Source organism: Canis lupus, chromosome 4 (assembly GCF_011100685.1).
Source record: "Canis lupus familiaris isolate Mischka breed German Shepherd chromosome 4, alternate assembly UU_Cfam_GSD_1.0, whole genome shotgun sequence".
In the NCBI taxonomy this organism is placed as follows: Eukaryota; Metazoa; Chordata; class Mammalia; order Carnivora; family Canidae; genus Canis; species Canis lupus.
Genome location: NC_049225.1, coordinates 69,104,199 through 69,123,471, shown reverse-complemented (window position 1 = coordinate 69,123,471; position 19,273 = coordinate 69,104,199). Strand labels below are relative to the sequence as shown.

Sequence of the window (19,273 nt, the reverse complement as noted above, 5' to 3'; positions counted from 1 at the left end):
GGCATGTGAACAGTGAATAACAGTACTGGGAGTAAGTACATGGTGGTCATTCAATAAATCTTAGGTGCTATTATTAGCATGACAGTCTTCCACTGATAATACTTTTCTCAATGATAAAAAGTGCTGAGTCTTCCTACTCTTGGGGTGCAGAATAATCCTAATTTGGATATAGAGGCCTCCAGAATCTGTGTACCCTTCCAGAGATGCTTGGTGCTTATATCATGTGACTGTATTTATTTTCTTCCATTGCTAATACACAGAAAGTCTGTTTGAGTCCACATGTCAACAGTTTTGTTTATCAATTAAACTATCTGAAAGCTATGTCCTTCCTTTGTAATAAAAAATAAGGCTGCGATCATGAGAACTGATTAGAGTGCCAATTCATTTTCCTGAGAGATACAAAAGAAAACAGAGAAATAATTTGCTGAAAATGGAGCAATACATACAATTATTTTGATGAGGGTTACTGCTAGAAACCTGGATTTGTTTGTATTATGGGGTGTATAAGGGCACTGCGACCTGCCTCATGTTCTCAAGGAGACATAACTGAATAAGAGGATAAAAACTGAATGGCAATGGGAAATAAGCACAGGAGGAGGATTCTTTAGAGGTATGTTAGATTAGAGTTTAGGTGAGTTTTTAGAAAAGAATTATTGCATAAGAGTCATTTCCAGAATTTCAGGAACTTAATTTCAAAGTCATGTCCAGAAAGAAGAGATGAATAGTCTTTGACCTATTGAGTTCTTGTTATCTATGGCTATAGTATAGCTTATGCCCGCTATGAATTCCAACTCCTCAAACTCAGAAACTGTGTTTTATTTACCCTTGTATTTCTTACCTCACTTAGTGCTTAGGACCTGATAGATACTTTATAAAGATGTGTTGAATGAATGAGTAAACTAATATATTTATAAATGGATCAACCCATCAAACAACCTACAATTTAATTTCTGGACTTTTCAACAATGAGATTTCCCTTTTAGCTTTGACGAAAATAGAAAAAAAGGCATCACAGTCCAGTTTTTAATATTACTTTATAACAACATTCCATGAACTACGAGGTAAAATTCTTATGTCAGTTTTGCTAGATTAAGATGTTAATGAAGAAAAATTCATGAGCCTTGGCATTCTTTTTTTAGCTGTTCTACCTTCACTTTCCAAAAGGGCAAAATGAACATCTGTGTGTCTGGAACAAAAGACAAATTAAAAATAAGAGGTTAATTAGGCATTAAATTGACATTTTAAACACAATTTTAGTGCTATAGAAGTGGTGAAAACAATCATTTCAAATGTGTTATTTGGGGGAGGTAGATTTTATTGATTAGTTTACTCAAAAGCTGACTCAGTCTGAACAATTAGAATATCAAGCAAAGAACACATATGAAACAAGCTTTGGGAGAATTCTCCATTAACTATTATGATTGTTGCAAAAAATAATAATAACATGTTTTGCACAGCTTTGTTATCAGGAGCCTTTACATTTGACATTTCAGAAGCAAGGAAAGCGAATAGCTTAAGAAGTTGAAAAGCCAATTCATCATGATGTCTGACATTTGGGAGCTGATATTATCATCTGTAATTTAAAATTCAGAATTTATAAAGTGCCGTCATATAATACTTCCCAGCAAACAAAGGTCTTGCTGAAATGTCTATACTTATCTGGGAAATAACATAGAGTCACAAAAAGCCGATGCTTTTGAATTTGAATGTTTATTCCTCGCCACCTCACCCCTCAAATTTTATAAAATAATGAATTTCTACCTTCTGCAATCGGCAAAATTGTATGCACAAGAAACTGATTTTATATATGGAGATTTAAAAATCTACTACGACCTCTTTCATCATGGTTATGAGTCTTTTCTTGACCATGTATCATGTGATGTTTGTTGATCATTTGTTTGCTTTATTTCTAATCGAAGTATGATAGCACATGAAAATATATTTGGAGCTACTCTAGGATACTGCTGAGAATACCAATCACCGTTGTGCTATTGTGTGCTTATGCACAAGGTTTTCTAGTCCAGAGATTCCGATCTGACAACATCAGGAAGTATTTTCAGAAACAGCTGCATTAGAATATATCCATTTGGAGAAATTCTACAGGAACCCCAGCCCCTCAGCGTCCTGGGGCCCAGGTTATCTCCTTGGACCTGAAGCTGATCTTCCAATTAACTTTTCATTAACGGAATCAGCATTAAGATGGAGATTTCTGGTCTGGCATTGATAATCTTGCTGCTTTCCTAAAGACTGTTTTGCTCTGTGCACTATGCTCAGCTTTCTTGTAGTTACTTTCAGATGAGAGAAACAAAATATTCCCTTTCTTCGCTTCATACAAATACTTCAAGAAAAGGTACCCAGTGATTTGTACAACTGACAACTGCAACCATTGCTCCAGGGCAGATTGAGAAAAACTCATATTCTCTTTAACACAACCCAGAAGTGCCTGTTCATCTACCTTATGGCAGAGGCATGTGTTTCATTGCTGCTCTGTGATCTAATTCAGAGGAGAGATAGCTGCGGCATTTTCAACTGATATATAAAAATAGCTGGTTGCACTAGACACTGTCTGACGTCAATGAAATCATTAAAAAGCAGTGACCAGTCTGCAGAATGTCTCTGATTGCAGCTCAATGTGCAGATACTTAAGCCACATCATTTTTTCTTTTGACAGACAGCTATCTTTCCTTACTGTAAGGTAATTTTCATCAGTCATTTAGCTAATATGTGGTTAAAGCTCAAGTTCTTCCTACTCTTCCATGGCACATAATCTGATGTAAAAATTCAGCCACATTTGAGAGGGTTCATATCCTGTGGAGATAGTGGGAATGGACAGTTGAGGACCTTTGGAAATTTCTCGTAGACTTCTAAATAAATGTGAGCCCACAGATTAATTAGTATTGTATTGGTTTCCCACCACAGGATTTGTGCTGAAACTTTTGAAGGTGACTGAAGACACTTATAAATTCTTTCCAAAAGGTGGAGCTCATACCACGAACCAGATACAAATACCAAAATGCCAGATGGGGTCTGGCTCAGGAGTTTTCCAAATCTGCTATCCTGTTAGAAGTTTGACTGCCTTTCCCTCCAACATGGAGTCTCCTTCCCCATTCCTCACTATCAAGATAAATCCTAGCCATCCTGAAAATCACCCTGAAGTCTTGCCCAATCACTCTGCCATCATATTATATTTCCCTTTCCTGATCAAACTACTCCAGTCCATAAACTAGTTTAGACCTTCATCAAAGTCTCTTTTCACTTTCACAAAAGAATGCTTTCCTGACCTGTTTCTGTTCACTCCCTCTTTTACCATACCCTAGAGCAATTCTTCTAACATATCAGTCTGATTATGTTAGCTCCTTATTTAACACCATCAGTGTCTCCCTATGTGAGAGCTCACCAAGCTTCATGCCTTTTAATCAGATGAACTCATTCATGTTCTAGCCAGAGGCCAATTAAATGAATCTGTTGTTCTCCAGCTCTTGGGACCCTTTATTTTACTCTATCCTTGCATTTTTATCATCAGCCCATTCCTGCAACCATTTCCCTTGTGATATACTTCATCTATAGTGCTCGCCCTTCACACTTGACAGATTTGGCTTTCTTAATGTTGAACAGTTGTGTTCTTTTTTGAACTAGGTTTGTAATAGTGCTATGACTACTTAGGGAACCGTGCTACTCAACCAATATCCATACTAGGTTCCTTGTGGAACATAGCTCAACTTCCTTTTGGGAATAGACCAGATGCTCCCTTATTACTGCAGGATAAAACCTGTGGCACACTACACAGAACCTGAATCTGTGGTTTCAGACTGTTCTTCCACCAGTTCCACCATACACCTTATAACAGCCACTGGGCCCATCACAATCTTTCATTCTTCCACCAAACTATGCCTTAAGTTTATGAAGCCCCTCCACCATAGTTACCCCCACCAATTTAATTGATCCTATTTACATGTTCCCATGGAAATGCATATTTATGTTAAGTACTTATGTTTTGTAACTGATGGATATCTGTTTCTTTTTTCCTAAAACTTGACTTTCCACAATGTAAGAAGCTAATATTTTATTCTTTTCTATATCTAAAGATATAGATACAATACAGGGTCTGCCAAATTATGGTTCCTCAGCAAGTGCAATTTTTTTTTGTACACTCACAACTCATTACTTTTACTTCAGATATTGTATTACATTTGTGATTATGTAATTATCTGTATGATAATTGGTTTTAGCTTTCTCTTTTATAATGTAAGTTTATTCCATGAGAGCAAGTATGTTTATATATTGTTCACTTTTGTATCTATAGGAAATAGGAGAATACCTGAAAAATAGGAGTTTTTCATATTCATTCAATACACGAATGTCTCTTCCTTAGAGTTCAATTATTTATTGAGATTATGAATCTTAATTTAGGCTTGGGCATACAATTAACATCTCTAATGGCTGAAATGATGACTACAGGTGGAACATTGGATTATGTGTTATTCTTTTTGGCAAAATTCCCTTCCTTTTAACTGTGTTGGTAAGAAGATATTCACATTTGAAAACAGAATGTATAGGGAGCTAGCAGGCTATATCACAAGCTTCTCAAGATAAGATAACCTGTGATTCTGGACTTGGGTTAGTTAATTGCCTAGGTTGGCACATCATTGAGGAGTAGGACTTTGTCCTTTTGTTTAAGTGCTTCATTACATAGGTGTTTATAACTTGTTGGACAGATGCAGGTTGTAGTTAATGACTGAGAGCCACCACTAAGCAACTATCAATGAAAAATACAGAGCAATCAAATCAAATCAATAAAGATAGTAAAGATGAATTACAGGAAGAGATGATGTAGTTAGACTTAATACTGTCTGGCCTGTTTCAGTCCACTTGGAATGTGTTTTTGGCTTAAAATACATTTATTGTAAACCATGTTGTTATTGGCAAGGTTTTTAGGACCCTTGGAAATAAAATTATCTTTCCTTTTTCTTTCTTGTACTTTCTATTTTAGTGCAAACAGCATGAGATTGGGAGTCAGGGAGTCCTGGGTTGAAATACTACTTACAAATATTGCAATGTCTTGAACATTATTAGCCTTTGAGAGGTCCTGCTTCTTCAACATCGTGGATGTCAAGGTTGAAATAAACAATATGTATAAAATGCCTGGCAAATTACTGAAGCTGGATAAATGTCAGTGTTCTCTTCCTACACATTATCCCTTGATTTTTTCTTTCTTTGTTTTCCTTACCCCAACTCCTTTGTCATAGTCTTCCCAGTCTGTGAAACTCTTGATGATTTTCTTTAATTTCCAAGGTATTGGTTGGCTAAAATGTTAGCCTAGAGATTCTCCAGAGTTCTGTAATTTAGGAAAATTTGAGCCTTCCCTAAGCATATCAGTAACTAGTGAAAATTCTGTTTTTTATTTTTTTTTAAGATTTTGTTTTTTTTTAATCGTGAGAGACCCATGGAGAGAGGCAAAGACTTAGGCAGAGGGAGAAGCAGGCTTCCTGTGGGGAGCCAGATGTGGGACTTGATTCCAGGAACTGGAGATCACAACCTGAGCTGAAGTCAGATGCTCAACCGCTGAGCCACCCAGGTGTGCCTATTTCTTTATTTTTATCTGTTTCCATTGACTGAAGAGTTTAGAATCTTTCTTCAGTATGCTACATGTCTACAGCTAACCAATTTCTAGTTGGATATTGTAAGCTTAGATTAACTGAGTTAATCTAGAATTTTATTGGGTTGAGATTGGGCTATAGTTATAATAGAAGGCAGAGAAAAGATGGGTAAATATAATGTAGCCTAGTGAAAAATTATGAGATCTGTAGTAAAAGGACATTGCTAAAAATCATCCTTTACTTGTTAGCTAAATAAATTAAAATAGGCCATTTAAAAACTCAGTTTCTTTATTTACAGAATTGGATACTTTTCTGACAGGGTTTTTGTGAATTTGAAAGACATAGTGCATGTATAAAGTTTATTTTAAAAAGAAAAGCATTCTAAATGTTGTAATTTAATTTTTTATAAGATAAGGCAAAGGCTAGTTCCCAATCCAGACGTGACAAAAGAGGGCCTGACTATGTATTTGGAAAATAATGTAATGAAGGTTAGCCAAATGGAAGCAGACCAGAAGGAAGGAGATCAATATTTGTTCAGTTCTTAGAATTTCCTGGGGCACAGAAATTCTAACTCATACTTCTCTGGTAGATGCCCTAGAGGAAAGGAAAGAAACTTTGGCTTCATCTTGCCTCATCACAATATCCAGAATCCCCTAGATGCCTACCAGAGAAAGTTGGTTCAGCTTTTTCTCAAGAAGTTGTTCCATGCAAGAAAAAACACTCAGCCTGACTCCTCACCCACGGAACTAATCTGATATCTATTAAACCATTGGGATGGGACTTGAAGATGGATTAGTAGTTGCTAAAAATATTCTAAGAGATTAAAAACAAAGCCCCTGGAATGCCTGGGTGGTTCAGTGGTTGAACATCTGCCTTCCACTTAGGGTGTGATCCCAGGGTCCTGGGAACAAGTCCCACATCCGGCTCCCTGCAGGGAGCCTACTTCTCCCTCTGCCTATGTCTCTGCCTCTCCTTCTGTGTCTCTCATGAATAAATAAATAAAATCTTTTTTTTAAAAAAAAGAGCCCGCTCTAGTGCCCATACCAAGTGGCCCAGGGATAATTAGAGGAGTTGAATGGGCAAAATTGTTTACCTGCTCACTATGAAACCCCTTCTTGAATTCTTCTATTTTGGTTACCATTTGGCATTGGTAATTGGGAGACGTGAGATGAGAGTGGATAGCTTAGAATGAAAGAAACCTAGAATTCTCAAACTGAAAAGTTGACAGATTACTATTTCGTGCTCTCTCCTCTCTTTTTTTAACTTCAACTCCTACTCAACCATCCTTACTCTCAGCTGATGAATGTGCTTTCAGTTTTACAGAATACACCATGGCAATCACAGGAAAGGGTCCACAAGTTTCCACATTATATCTATTCACTGGCCTGCATCTACACCCTTATATTATCTTTTGAGAGAGAGAGAGAGAGAACAAAAGAGAGAGAGCATGAGTGAGTGGGTGTGGGGAAGGGAGCAAGGGAAAAAGGAGAGAGGCAGAGGGAGAGAGAATCTCAAGCACACTCCACGCTGAGTGCAAAGCCCAATGTGGGGCTGGATCTCACAACCCTGAGATCATGGCCTATGCCGGAATCAAGAGTCTGGCACTTAATTGACTGAATTACCCAGGCGCCCCTGAATCCTTATATTCTGTTTTCCCTCTTGCTACTGCAGATGAGGTGTCTATGTTCCTAGTAGGGCAACCTGTTCAGTTGTCCATCAGATGCCATTCTCACATTCTCAGGGCTATTTCCCCAGTAATACTCCTCTCCCGCATCAGTAATTTTCCCTCCTGGTGGATTAGTCTCATTATCTACTTATAAGCTCTTATTTTCACAATCTCAACTAAACCTTTCCCCTCACTTTCCTTTTAGTAATCATTCAATTCCTTTACTCTTCTTAAAAGCGAAACTCTTCAAAGTGCAGTCTTTACTCACTACCTCTATTTTGTCTCTGCCATTCTCTCTAGAATTCATTCAAATCATGCTTTTGCCTCTATTATTCCAATAAAAGTACTGTGGTCAACAAGTTCCAGTAGCTAAACCCAAAGGTCAAATATCAATGCTCATCATAGTTGTCCTTTCAGCACTATTAGACACAATAAATCATTTATTTCTTTTCTTTGATTTTATCCTTTTTTTTGAAGTGTTTTTAAATTTCTTTAGTTTGGTTTATTTATTTATTATTTTTTTAACTGGACTTCCAGGATGCCACTCTTTTCTGGTTTTCATCATCCTCATTAACCACTCCTCAGGCTTCTTAGCTGATTCCTCTCTATCTCCCTCACCTTAATGATGAACGTTGGTGTATCCTGGGGGCTCAGTATTTGCACTCCTTCTTTTTCAATGGTAATTTCATTCAGTCTCATGCCTTTAAATCCTAACAACACCTTGATGATTACCATTGTGAAACTTGAAACATAAACCCTTAAAATCCAGACATATATATGCAACTGTTTTGTTGGCATCTGTACTTGGAGTTTAATGAGTTTATTAAATTTAGCATGTCCAAAACTGAATTTTTGAGCTTTCCTCTCACACCTACTCTTTCCTTGTCTTCTTCCTTGCAGTTTATGTCAAATCAAGTTTCCTTGGAGTCATCTTTACTTCCTCTTCCCTTTTCAGTCCAAAAAGAAAGTCTTGATATATTTGATATATTTACCTTCAAACTATAACCAGAACCTACCACATCTCTTCACCTCTACTGCTACTATCCCAAACCACCATCATTTTTTAACCAGAATTATTACAGAAGACTTTTAAGTGGTTTTTCATGTCTACCCTAACTCCCCTGACTCTCTTGTTAACACAGTGCCCAGAGTATTCCTGTTAAATCATAAATCAGATCATGTCAAGAACTTTGACACACATTGAGCTGGCTTCCATTTAGTGCAATTAGTTGTTTGATTCAGTAGACTGCACTTTTAAGAAGCAATATTCCTGGGAAATATTAAGGGAGGAGAATTCATCCACAGGCTCATCTTTTGTATTTGTTAAAGTTTATCCACATGGGTATTAATTGCTTGGCACTTCCAACTTGTGCAAGTATGGGTTTAGGTGCCTGGGGGTCTGCAGTAGTATCAACAAGAAGTCCTGGGGCAGAAGGAAAGAAGTTATATCCATCAGAGTCCACACAGAACTGGAGCAAGACACAGATGAGGCTAAGATGACTTCAGGGATGCATGAGATGCCCAATAATCTCTGCCTGAAGTGTTCTTCTTCAATGTTGACATAGCTCACTTCACCTTCATACAAAGATGGTCTTTACTCAAATGCCATCTTCTCAGTAAGACGTTTTCTCAGCTTCTTATTTAAAATGTAGTCACCTACATATTCCTAATACACATTTCCTGCTTTGTTTTTAAAAATTATTTATTAATTTTTATTGTTAGCCTTCCTCACTAGACTTTAAGCTCTGGGATAGCTGTGAGTTTTGTCTGTTTTGTTCATTGTTGAATTACCAGACTAGCATGTAGTATGTATTCAACAAGTAGTGAGTAAATTACTTATAAAAATTCTTGACTGGTACTGTAAGCTTTTACAAACATTTGAATTAAATACATGGAACATTCTAATTAATGTGTAGATCATATGTTTATTTTGTCAAATAATCAAATATCTTAAACATTCAAAGATAAGGTGGAGTATTTCCTATGTAGGTCCTAAAGCAAATAGATGAAGGAGAAGATTTGTTAGTGTCCACTGATCTATAGGACGCTAGTTTGCAAGCTTCTTTATTCTTCTAAGTTACCTTTTAATAATTTTCTTTGTTGATCTTTTCCATTAAATCTCTATAGAAATAACTACAAGGATTGGTGATAAGCTCATTCTTTGTTCCACCCGTCCCTGGATGTTAATAGTGAATCCCTGTGAGTCAGACAGTAATAACAGAAGACCTATGAACACAAGGTTCTGAATGAAATGGAATGTTGAAACAAAAAGGTGAAGTGGAAAAAAAATGACCTAAGTTAGTTCCTATAAGCATACATAATAAACATCATAAGTTATGAATGTTATTAAAAAATAATCATCGAGATCTGCTTTATTTGGTTTAACTCTGAAGAAGCAATACTATTTTCTATCATTATAATTGAAGGGGAAAAAGAGCCAAATAGTCAGTAGCAATGGTAAAACTTTTTTCTTAACAGTATTATTTTCTTCTGGGTGCTTGCTATGTGGGGGCCTGGTGAGTCATTGATCCAGATATGCCTGCATCTACATCCTGGTTCAATCAATTATTAGCTTATGTGGCTTGGGGTAGCTGTTAAACAAGTCTTGTTTTCTTTAAAGAAAGTTGAGATGATAGTACTTAAACTTCAAGGTTAATATTCTTTTTTAAAAAGATTTTATTTCTTTATTCATGAGAGAGAGAGAGAGAGAGAGAGAGACAGAGACAGAGACAGAGACACAGGCAGAGAGAGAGAAACAGGCTCCATACAGGGAGCCTGACATGGGATTGGATCCCTAGTATTCCAAGATCACGCCCTGGGCCAAAGGCAGGTGCTAAACTGCTGAGCCACCCAGGTGTCCCCAAGGTTAATATTCAACAATTAAGAACGGATAAAGAAAGTACTAGTTCATAAAAGATGTTTAGTGCAGGCTAGATCCTCCTATGTTAACGGTTATCAAGAAACAACAATGTTGTCATAGAGTGTAAAATAAAAGCATGAAGTGAGACATAAATAACTTAAAGTAATTAGACTTTTGAATTAAAAATAATAATTTTATGTGATGATTTCAATTCTATTCGTATCAAAGATAAAAAGCATTGTAATTGGCCCAGCATTGAAGATCACTCTGTTGAAATGTCACAGATAGGACACCTCAGATATTTGAGCTCCAGGATTATGGTGTTCTCTTAGCACTTGTATAATTTAGAGAAACTTTCTCTTCCCCGTAAAAGTTCATTTGCTGTCTAGAATATCTCATTAAGCAACAAAAGTCTGCTTAAAGTTAACAGTCTAGAATATTGCATTAAGCCATAGAGAGATAATTAAATTCAGTTTGCAAACTAAGGAAGTTGATGTCCAGATGTGCCAGTTACGAATTTATAGCTCCAAATCAACACTTCATTGCCTGTGTTGTGAAAATATAGCTGGGTCCTTTAAATAGATCTCCTTTGTCAGCTGTCACAATGTTAAGTTTTAAGGGTTAGAGCATATTGGAGGGAAACTCTTTTTGGGTTCCTGGACCCAACTCCAACATGGGTGTTGGCAGGACTTCCTATACAACATCAAACACTTCTCGCCCAAACCAACAGGATGTCCACAAACTCATCTCAATTCTAACCCTATCTCCCCAGAAATAGCATTAGGTTGCATAGGTTGAAGGTTCAGTCCTACACAGACTGTCCTCCTCCACACTCCAGATGCCAGCAGCAAGTTCATGTTGTTACCTGCACTTCTGTCAAACTGGCTACAAATCAGAGGCTCCCAAGTCCCCCTCCTTGAGTTCAATTAATTTGCTACAGCAGCCCACAGGACTCAGAAAAACATTTTCTTTACTAGATTACTGGTTTATTATAAAAGGACATAACTCAGGAATAGTCAGATGGAAGAGGTGCAGAGGGAAAATCATGAGGGAAAGGCGTGGGAGCTTCCATATTCCCTCCAAGCCAGAAGCTTTATTACATAGGCACAATTGATTAAATCATTGGCCATTGGTGATTAATTCAACTTCTGATCCTTCTCTCCTCCCTGGAGGTCTGAGAGTGGGACTAAAAATTCCTACCCTTTAATCACATGATTGGGTCCATTGGCAATCTTCCCCCCACTCTTAGGTGGGGTCCAAAAGTCATCACATCAACATAACAAAAGACACTTTTTATCAGTGTCAATGCTAAGGAAATGTCATGGATTTTGGGAGCTATGAGCAGGTAATTATGGATGAAAACCAAATATATATATTTCTTTTCAATCACAATATCATAGAAGCTAAAGGAAGAAAGTGTTATTGTCTTCTGGCCTCAGTTTGAACCTCTTGCCAGCCTCCTGCCAAATGATTGCTCTAGGGCTGGGTTCCTGCAGTGCACAATGCTCAGAAACACCATCAGCTAGCAGCTTCTCCCAGGGATGGCTCTGTAACAGAGACTCTTGTGTACAGCACACCTCCATCCATGGTTTCTCCTATACCTACTTGAGCAACATGCAATGAATTCTGAGGCATTACAGCTCCCTCTGGATGGCTTCCTCCAGAGGGCAGGTTACCATCAAGTTTCAGTGACAAAGCATCTCAGCAAATGCACAATAAGAATGGATCTTTCTCTGGGAGGACTTCTTTTTTGGATGCTCTATCTCAGACCTGGAAGTTGAGACTGCTCATTATTCCTGCTATTTCTATATTCTTTAGAGTTCTAATTCTTCTTACTTCAGGCTAACCAATTCTCTAGTACTTCAATATTTTGTTATAGTTAATAATTATTTATGTTAATCTTTCCCTATTCAAGTGACTATGTGGTTTCTGTTTCCTTGTTTGATCCTCATGGGTACACTAGAGTTTATTATTATCTATATGGGACCACGAGATAACAAATCTGTTCTACCTAGATGCCGTTCTGTTAACTTGTTAACACAAGTCTGTTATATCTCTTGAAGTGCAACCAAAAGTGGTAAATAAAAAAGGATAAAGGAATTATTAATCCTGTACTCCTTCTACTGGGGAAGGCATCTACAGAGACATGTAATGGGGTGAGGTTGTAGGAAAAAGACACATTATTTGAGCAGAGTGTGCTAGAACATTATTTTTTAGAGTTACATAGTAACAATGTGAGAATGTTGTTTTTGGTGTTCAGGTCTTCCTGTATTTGTCAGTCTATAAGAAAAAGAAGTTCCAAATGAGTCTTTACACAATGGTAATTTGAATTTCGACCCTGTTTTGATTTAAATTTATTAAACAACCAAACCAACCAGTGAACCGTAGGGAAAATCTATCAAAAGAAAGATGGATGATACATTGATATTATGTTTGAACACACTGTGGTTATTCCAGCATTTAAGATATTTACTAATTGATAGTAATTTGAAGAGTGTCTGCCAACACGATCTACTTTGGAAATAGGGTCTTTGCAGATGTAGTTAAGATGAAGTCATACTGGATTAGAGTTGTCCATAAGTGGTGTCTTTATAAGAAGAGGAGAGGACACACATAAGCATGGAGGACAAAGCAATATGGGGAGGGAGGCAGTGACTCATCCATAAGCCAGGGAACACCAAGGGTTTCCTACAACTATTAAAAGTTAGGAAAGAAGCATAGGATGGCTCCCTTCACCCCTAATCTTCCAGCACTAACCAACCAAATGTGCTGACACCTTGATTTCAGACTTACAGTCTCCAGAACTGTGAGAGAATAAATTTGTTATTTTGAGCCACCCAGTTTGTTATAGCAGCTCTGGGACACTAATACACAGTTATTGTAGTACGTATTGGGAGTTCACTGGTAAATAAAACAAAAACCATTCATGTCCTCATGGCTGCTGGTCATCTTTTGACATTTTCACTGGTAGTTTAAAAACCTGTTTTTATATAATATTTTTATTTGGAAGGCCCTTTTATGTTTGCAGCATCATAAGAAATTGTAGCTGCTGAAATGGCAGCCAAAATTTGGTAATGTGGCCTTGGGAGGAATCTTGTTAGATGGGGTCATCTAATAAGGCTTCAGTTCAGTTATTACTAAATAACTTTTGAGGAAATCCTGCAGAAAATCCTACGGAGCTCCTAAACATTAACATACACACAGAGATAGACACCGCACACTAGTTCATTCACTTCCTAAATTCAGAAATGCTTTATCTCAGGTATTAGGTAGATTCGACTCAGCCCATAATTTCAACAGTGACCCCAAGAGGACAGAGTTGATGACTTCTGAACCTCCTGCGATTAGTATTGATTAGGGAGAAATGATTTGGTGCTACCAAGGCTATAATTTCTCCCATTATAAAACCGTTAATTTCACTTTATTACTTTCTTCTGGAAATGGTCTTGCTCAGAATTGCCTGTTACTTCCCTACAGCACGAATCCTAGCCTGTATCTCGTTTGGACTAAACAGCACACCTAACATCTTCTTGTATATTCTACATCTTAAGGATTTTCCTTTCTCCTCTTTTTATATGAATCACTGACTTTATTCTTATATTCTCCGTGGTGCTCTTAGCATATTGTACATTTTTTTTATATTGTGCATTTTGAATGAAGACTTACTTCTTTATATGAATGGCTTTAGGGATATAGATTTTTAAAGTTTTCAATACTGACATCTTAATTGCCTCTGGAATGTGAATAACACCTTAAAACATACTATTTCCCAGATGGTAAGAGCCTAACATGAAAAAGAAATTAATTAAAAATGACTCCAAGGAAAGTATATGTGAAAGTTTTCTCTAATAACTTTGCAACTTTTCTGTAAATTCATTGAAATTATTTAAAATAAAAAAGTAAAACAAACAGAAACCCTCTAAAACATAAACATTAAAAATCTACTTAATGCTAGTTTTTGCTTTCTTATCTCCTTTGTGACTTAGAACTGAAGTCAAAGCCATCAAGTCCAATCTGATGAGTAAAGAAAGGCAGTGCCCCCATCCAGTGCATGATCTCAGAGGTGATTGGAAAACCTTGGTAGAGGACATTGGTATTTGTGCCTGACGGGAGCACCTTCTCACACCTTGTAGCAGAGCTTCGATTTTCCTTGTAAGTGACCACCTCCCATCCCACTCCATTCTCATTTGTGCAGTGCTCAATTGGGAAATTGACTTCAGCTCCAAATCAGACCAGTCACACTCAATTCTGTTTCTTGGTGGAAGTTATTGGGAAAAAGAAGTGCTCCTTGGTCATCTTGACTCAATGTAGAAAACTCTACTTAAATATAGTCAGTGCAAAGGAAAGTAAAACTGAGAGATGGAGAAAATTCAAGCTTTCATGAGACTGTGTGAGATCCCAGACCCAGTTTATCCCAAAGCTGCTTGTTTCAGTTTCAAATAGACTGAGAAGTAGCCCCCTCTTTTTTGGGGGCGGGGGGGGGGTGCTTAAATTAACTTGAGTTGGATTTCTATCACAAACTGAGAAAGTAAGAATTAGCTTGGACTGAGAATGTAAAATCTGCTTGGCCATTCATCAGGCTGGAATAGCAGGCAGAGATAAAGCCAGTTTGGCAAAGTGAACAGGAAATGCTCTTTCTCCCAAGGGCATACTGTGGCTCTAAATTGTCCTAAGAATGCCCTTCTTGAATGACAGTGGCTACCTGAAAATCCAACAGTAAGAATGAGACATCCCACTCCTGCATGCAGGATCTAAGTCACTCTGATGCAGGTGAACAACCTCTACTCACAACCCAAGAGCAGAGCTTTGGAGAAGGGGTTTTCTCACATAGCTATCTTCTTTGTAGGGCCAAACACTGGGTCCACTTTGTAGTCCAGACTCTATACAGCTTTACTCAGCTTCGAATGTATTAAAATAGTGTTGCATTGAAATGTCATCTAAACTTCACCCTTTCACAAAAATCTGTAACCCTCTCCTTTCCTTTGTTTTGTAAGATGACCCATGTTTCATCTTCTGTGTGGTTTCCCTCATAATAATGGGCAAATTAATCTGATTTTTAAACTGATTAAACATATAAAACTGATCTGAGAAACCAGTAACAAGTAGTTACAGGTGGCTTCAGGTTAACTAAATGTAAGAAACAAAAGGGTTTTAATTATTATAGCCTTTTTCCAATAATAATTCCTCCACCCAAATTGGCTTTATTTATTTACCTTTAAAGATTTTATTTGTGTATTCCTGAGAAACACAGAGCGAGAGGCAGAGACATGGGCAGAGGGAGAAGCAGGCTCCCCATGTGCCCCCCAAATTGGTTTTAAAATTAAAGATCTGGTCATGTAATTCTCCCCCAAAGTAGATCTCCTGGAAAACTCAAGACTTCAGAGTATCTCATTTGGACTAAACATTTATCGTAGGATAATTTCTTAAGAGAAGGCATAGCCATGAAGATAAATTTGACTAGTTGTTTTAAAGTTGAGCTCCATAGTAGTTACTGAGAGTGGGATGCCTGTACCAGGAGCATCGGCATCGTTTTGGGGGGGTGTTTGAAAGGCAGAATCTGGTGCCCCAGCCCTAACTTGCTGAATCAGAGTCTGTATTTCATTAAGATTCTGGTTGTTGTATGCATCATAAAGTTTGAGAAGTGCAACCTCAGGGAGTCCGGAATGTTTTCATAGGGCTTTCCAAGAAAACTCCCAGGTGGGCAAGGGGACACACGGCTATTGGCCTTTCCCTTATGAAATCCATCTTGTGATATATTATTTTGTGAGTTTTACTTTTTACTCTATGTAAATGCTTCTTTAATTTAATACTTCATTGTGAATGAGCTCGTTGGATTGTGAGAGAATAGGTTTTGTTTGCAGCGAATAAAGGTAGGATCCTACTAAAGAGAAGCTATGAACCTAAACATTAAAGTCCTCTACCCAATTCTGTCATTTGCATGGAGATGGCTGCTGGGAGAAGCTGCTGATTCTTTTAGAGTACGAGCACCTGGGGTCCTAGAATGGCTCTAAATAACAGAATTGAGAGGGTGGGTCTATCAGAGGCCTATAGGTATAAGAACCAGGAAACCTCGTAGGATAATTTCTTAAGAGAAGGTGTAGCCATGAAGATAAATTCGACCAGGAAGAAAGTTTGGTCTTCAGAGGGAAGTAGTTGACTTTGGGAACATCATGGGGGCTTCCACTGGAATTAATTTCTGTCCCAAGCCCATAGATAATGGGGGAGGAGGGGAGAGAAAGAGAGAGAACTGATTTTGGGGTAACTACTATTAGGGTAGTAGAGTCTGTCTATTAGAGTCTAACATAAAGGAAGGAGAAGTATTTCACATTTGCCTTTGTTCAGCTTTGATTGCTCACCCCTTTGGCACCTGAGGGCTTTACCTTTGCTGTGATGCCCAGCTGGGGATAAGCAGTGCCTACTGGACAGATTCTTGGGTCTGGTGGAAAAGAGGCCAAGATTGGAGGCTGAAGTGAGCATCGAGATGAGGAAGTAACAACAGCCAAAACAGCCAAGAGCTGGAAAATGTGTTTGTTTGTTTGTTTGTTTGTTTAACTAAGCATACAGGAAACCTCTTCTGGGAACCCAGGAGAGTGTGGGGAAGGGAGCAGTCTTGTTAGAAGCAGGAGCTGTGGAATTCTAGTTAATGTATTCAGCAAACCCCACTTGTGTCTACATGCAGAAGCAGCATGGAAAAGTTTGCAAGAGATTTTGTGGAAATTCAAAATGTAAAAAAACCTGACAAACCCCCAGACAAAAAACAAAATAAAACAAAATGTAATCCCTTTCCTCACCCTTTCTCAGCTCTTTTTAAATAACTGCATCATAAGCCAGTTTCCCTGGGTAGATATTCTTCGCAATGACTGAGTTGACTTTATGGCTAAGAGATGGCGTTTTTCTGCATTTGGAGTGAACACCATGCAGTATATTTTCCCCTAAATTCCTCCAATGTTAGTATTTCTCCAAGGAATACAAGACGTGGAGGATACTGACTTATATTTTTTTGAATCCTCCTCACCACAGTGCTCAGCATGTGCATGGCCCTTCTCAAGCACTTGTCTACCATTTGATTGGGTCACATCTACTCACAATTTAATTTCATTGTGTCCAAACATGTTTTAATAACTGCCATGCCCTGGGAATGCAGAAATAGCTAAGATGTGCCTCCTCTTGTCAAAGTTTAAGTCAAAGACTCAAAATCTTATAGTCCAATGAGAAAAGGATTATTGGTTCTATATTAATATTTTCTGCTTTTTCCTCATGCCAAAATGAAAACCAGTCTGCAGACATACTTTCCCCGCAAAATGAAAGAAGCACAATTTAATAATAGCTGAGCACTTGTGTTGAGGCAAAAGATTTTCTCTCAATTATTTCTCGGTAAAACCCCAGGAGGTCAAGTTTACACATTTCCATGAGGTTAAAAAGTGTGAGAGGAGAGTAAGTATTCTGACAAGGAGTTCTTCAGAAACTGCCAGCATTGGCATTCTTCACCATCCTCCTCTGCCTGTCACTGAGGGCACTAAATCCCCCTTTCTAGAATTCAATGTGGTTTTAATGTGGTTCACCTTTACTTAATAGCTAGCTGCAGATGGTTCCAGGAATATGTCTATCCACTGAACTGAAGGATATATGTGGTAGAAGGTGCCTCGCTATATTCCGGTTTGCTTCTTGAACTTGATTCCAGGGCAGCCTTTATTATGGTTTATTATTAAGGACTATGGTGAAGCACATGTTGAGAGAGCCAATGCTGAAACCATCCATCCCAGGATTAGTAAGCCTCAGCCTTACTTTCTACTTTAAAAGAGGTATTTCCTCCAATTTCAGGTGATGTTTTCACTCTTTTGATCTAGAAAGCATCACCATTTTTACCCTGTGTGGAAGAGACACTTCTTTATGGAGTCTGTTTTACCTTATGAAGTCAGCCTCTCGTGGGAAGGAAAAAGTTTCATCTGAAGTGCTGGAGGCAAGGAGAGGAGCGAGAAGAGATGGAGCCTCCACTTCGGCTGTTTTAGAGTCATGGATAGAATGTGGCAGCCGAGCTTGAACACAGCGTTCCCATGCATGAGGACGGGGAATGTGGCAGGGAGAGATGGGGAATCCACTGTTTATTAATGCTTGGCCCTTACCAACCTATTCCCAGTTGTACTTGCTGCAGAAATTGTCTTTTTCTTCTTAGGTTTTCAGGAACAACTGTGTTCAAACAGCTTTACTCTCTGGGGATATTACTTTGAAAAGGTCATTGAGAACAAATGCATGTTTGTTTGTTGTTTATTTATTAAAGGACAAAATGACGCCACCTGTTAGCTCCATGGAGAAAGTACCAAAGATGTGCTTCATCCATTTTCCTAAGGGACATTTTAGAAATGTCTTGTAGTGCTTAGCAGGGAGCCTACCATAGAGCACGTATTTGGCAAATGTTTGCTAAATAACTGACTAAATGAACAATGGCTCCCATAAACTATGGCAATGTTAAGGACAAAGATATGATTATGTGGAGCATTTTTCACAGGTACACACTGTTTTACAAATGTAGAAATCACTACAGCTTTATAAATAGAAATCCTCAATGTCATGAACCCATGAATATATCTAACAAGCAGAGGTTTTTTGGGGGGACTTATGTCCAAGTTCAGTCCCCCAAATAATCTTGGACTGTGTGTTTTTTGTTTATTTTTTGTTTTGTTTTGTTTTGCTGAATGGTATTTAAAGTACTATTACAATGCTTAAATTTTGTTTGAAGGCTGACTTGAACCCCAATCCATAGACTTTATTTGGTGAAATACAAAGGCAATTTCCTTTTTGAAATAGTGTTTCATGCATTGGGCATAGTGAAGGCTCAGCAAAAGTAGATTTCCTTCACCCTAAGCTTTTAGCCCCAGGATGGCATTTTATAATAATAACACTAAATTAATGTAATATTTCTGTATTGATATTGGTCTTCTTTGTAGTAATATCAGAAGCTCAGAGCATCAGACTTTGGAGATACCTAACTTTGATGTAATGGAAGTACTCGTGGCATTGCCTTTATTGGTGGAGAATATATCTTTTCACAGAGGAAATCCTTACATTGTGATTCATATTTTTAAAAAAGAATTATATTTTCTCATGCTCTGAATCATGTTCCATGTAAGAGATCTACTTTTGGACTTATAA

General features: G+C 37.8%; 1 protein-coding gene across 1 annotated transcript in view; it reads right to left on the bottom strand.

Moving 5' to 3' along the window:
• Window positions 1–1,015: 1,015 nt before the first annotated feature.
• The window catches only part of PLCXD3 (phosphatidylinositol specific phospholipase C X domain containing 3), a 184,602-nt gene continuing 166,344 nt past the window's right edge, over window positions 1,016–19,273 (bottom strand). Inside the window, exon 4 of the mRNA XM_038535221.1 lies at window positions 1,016–1,186. The gene's annotated coding sequence lies outside the window, so the exon portion shown is untranslated. The remainder of the gene's footprint in view (window positions 1,187–19,273) is intronic.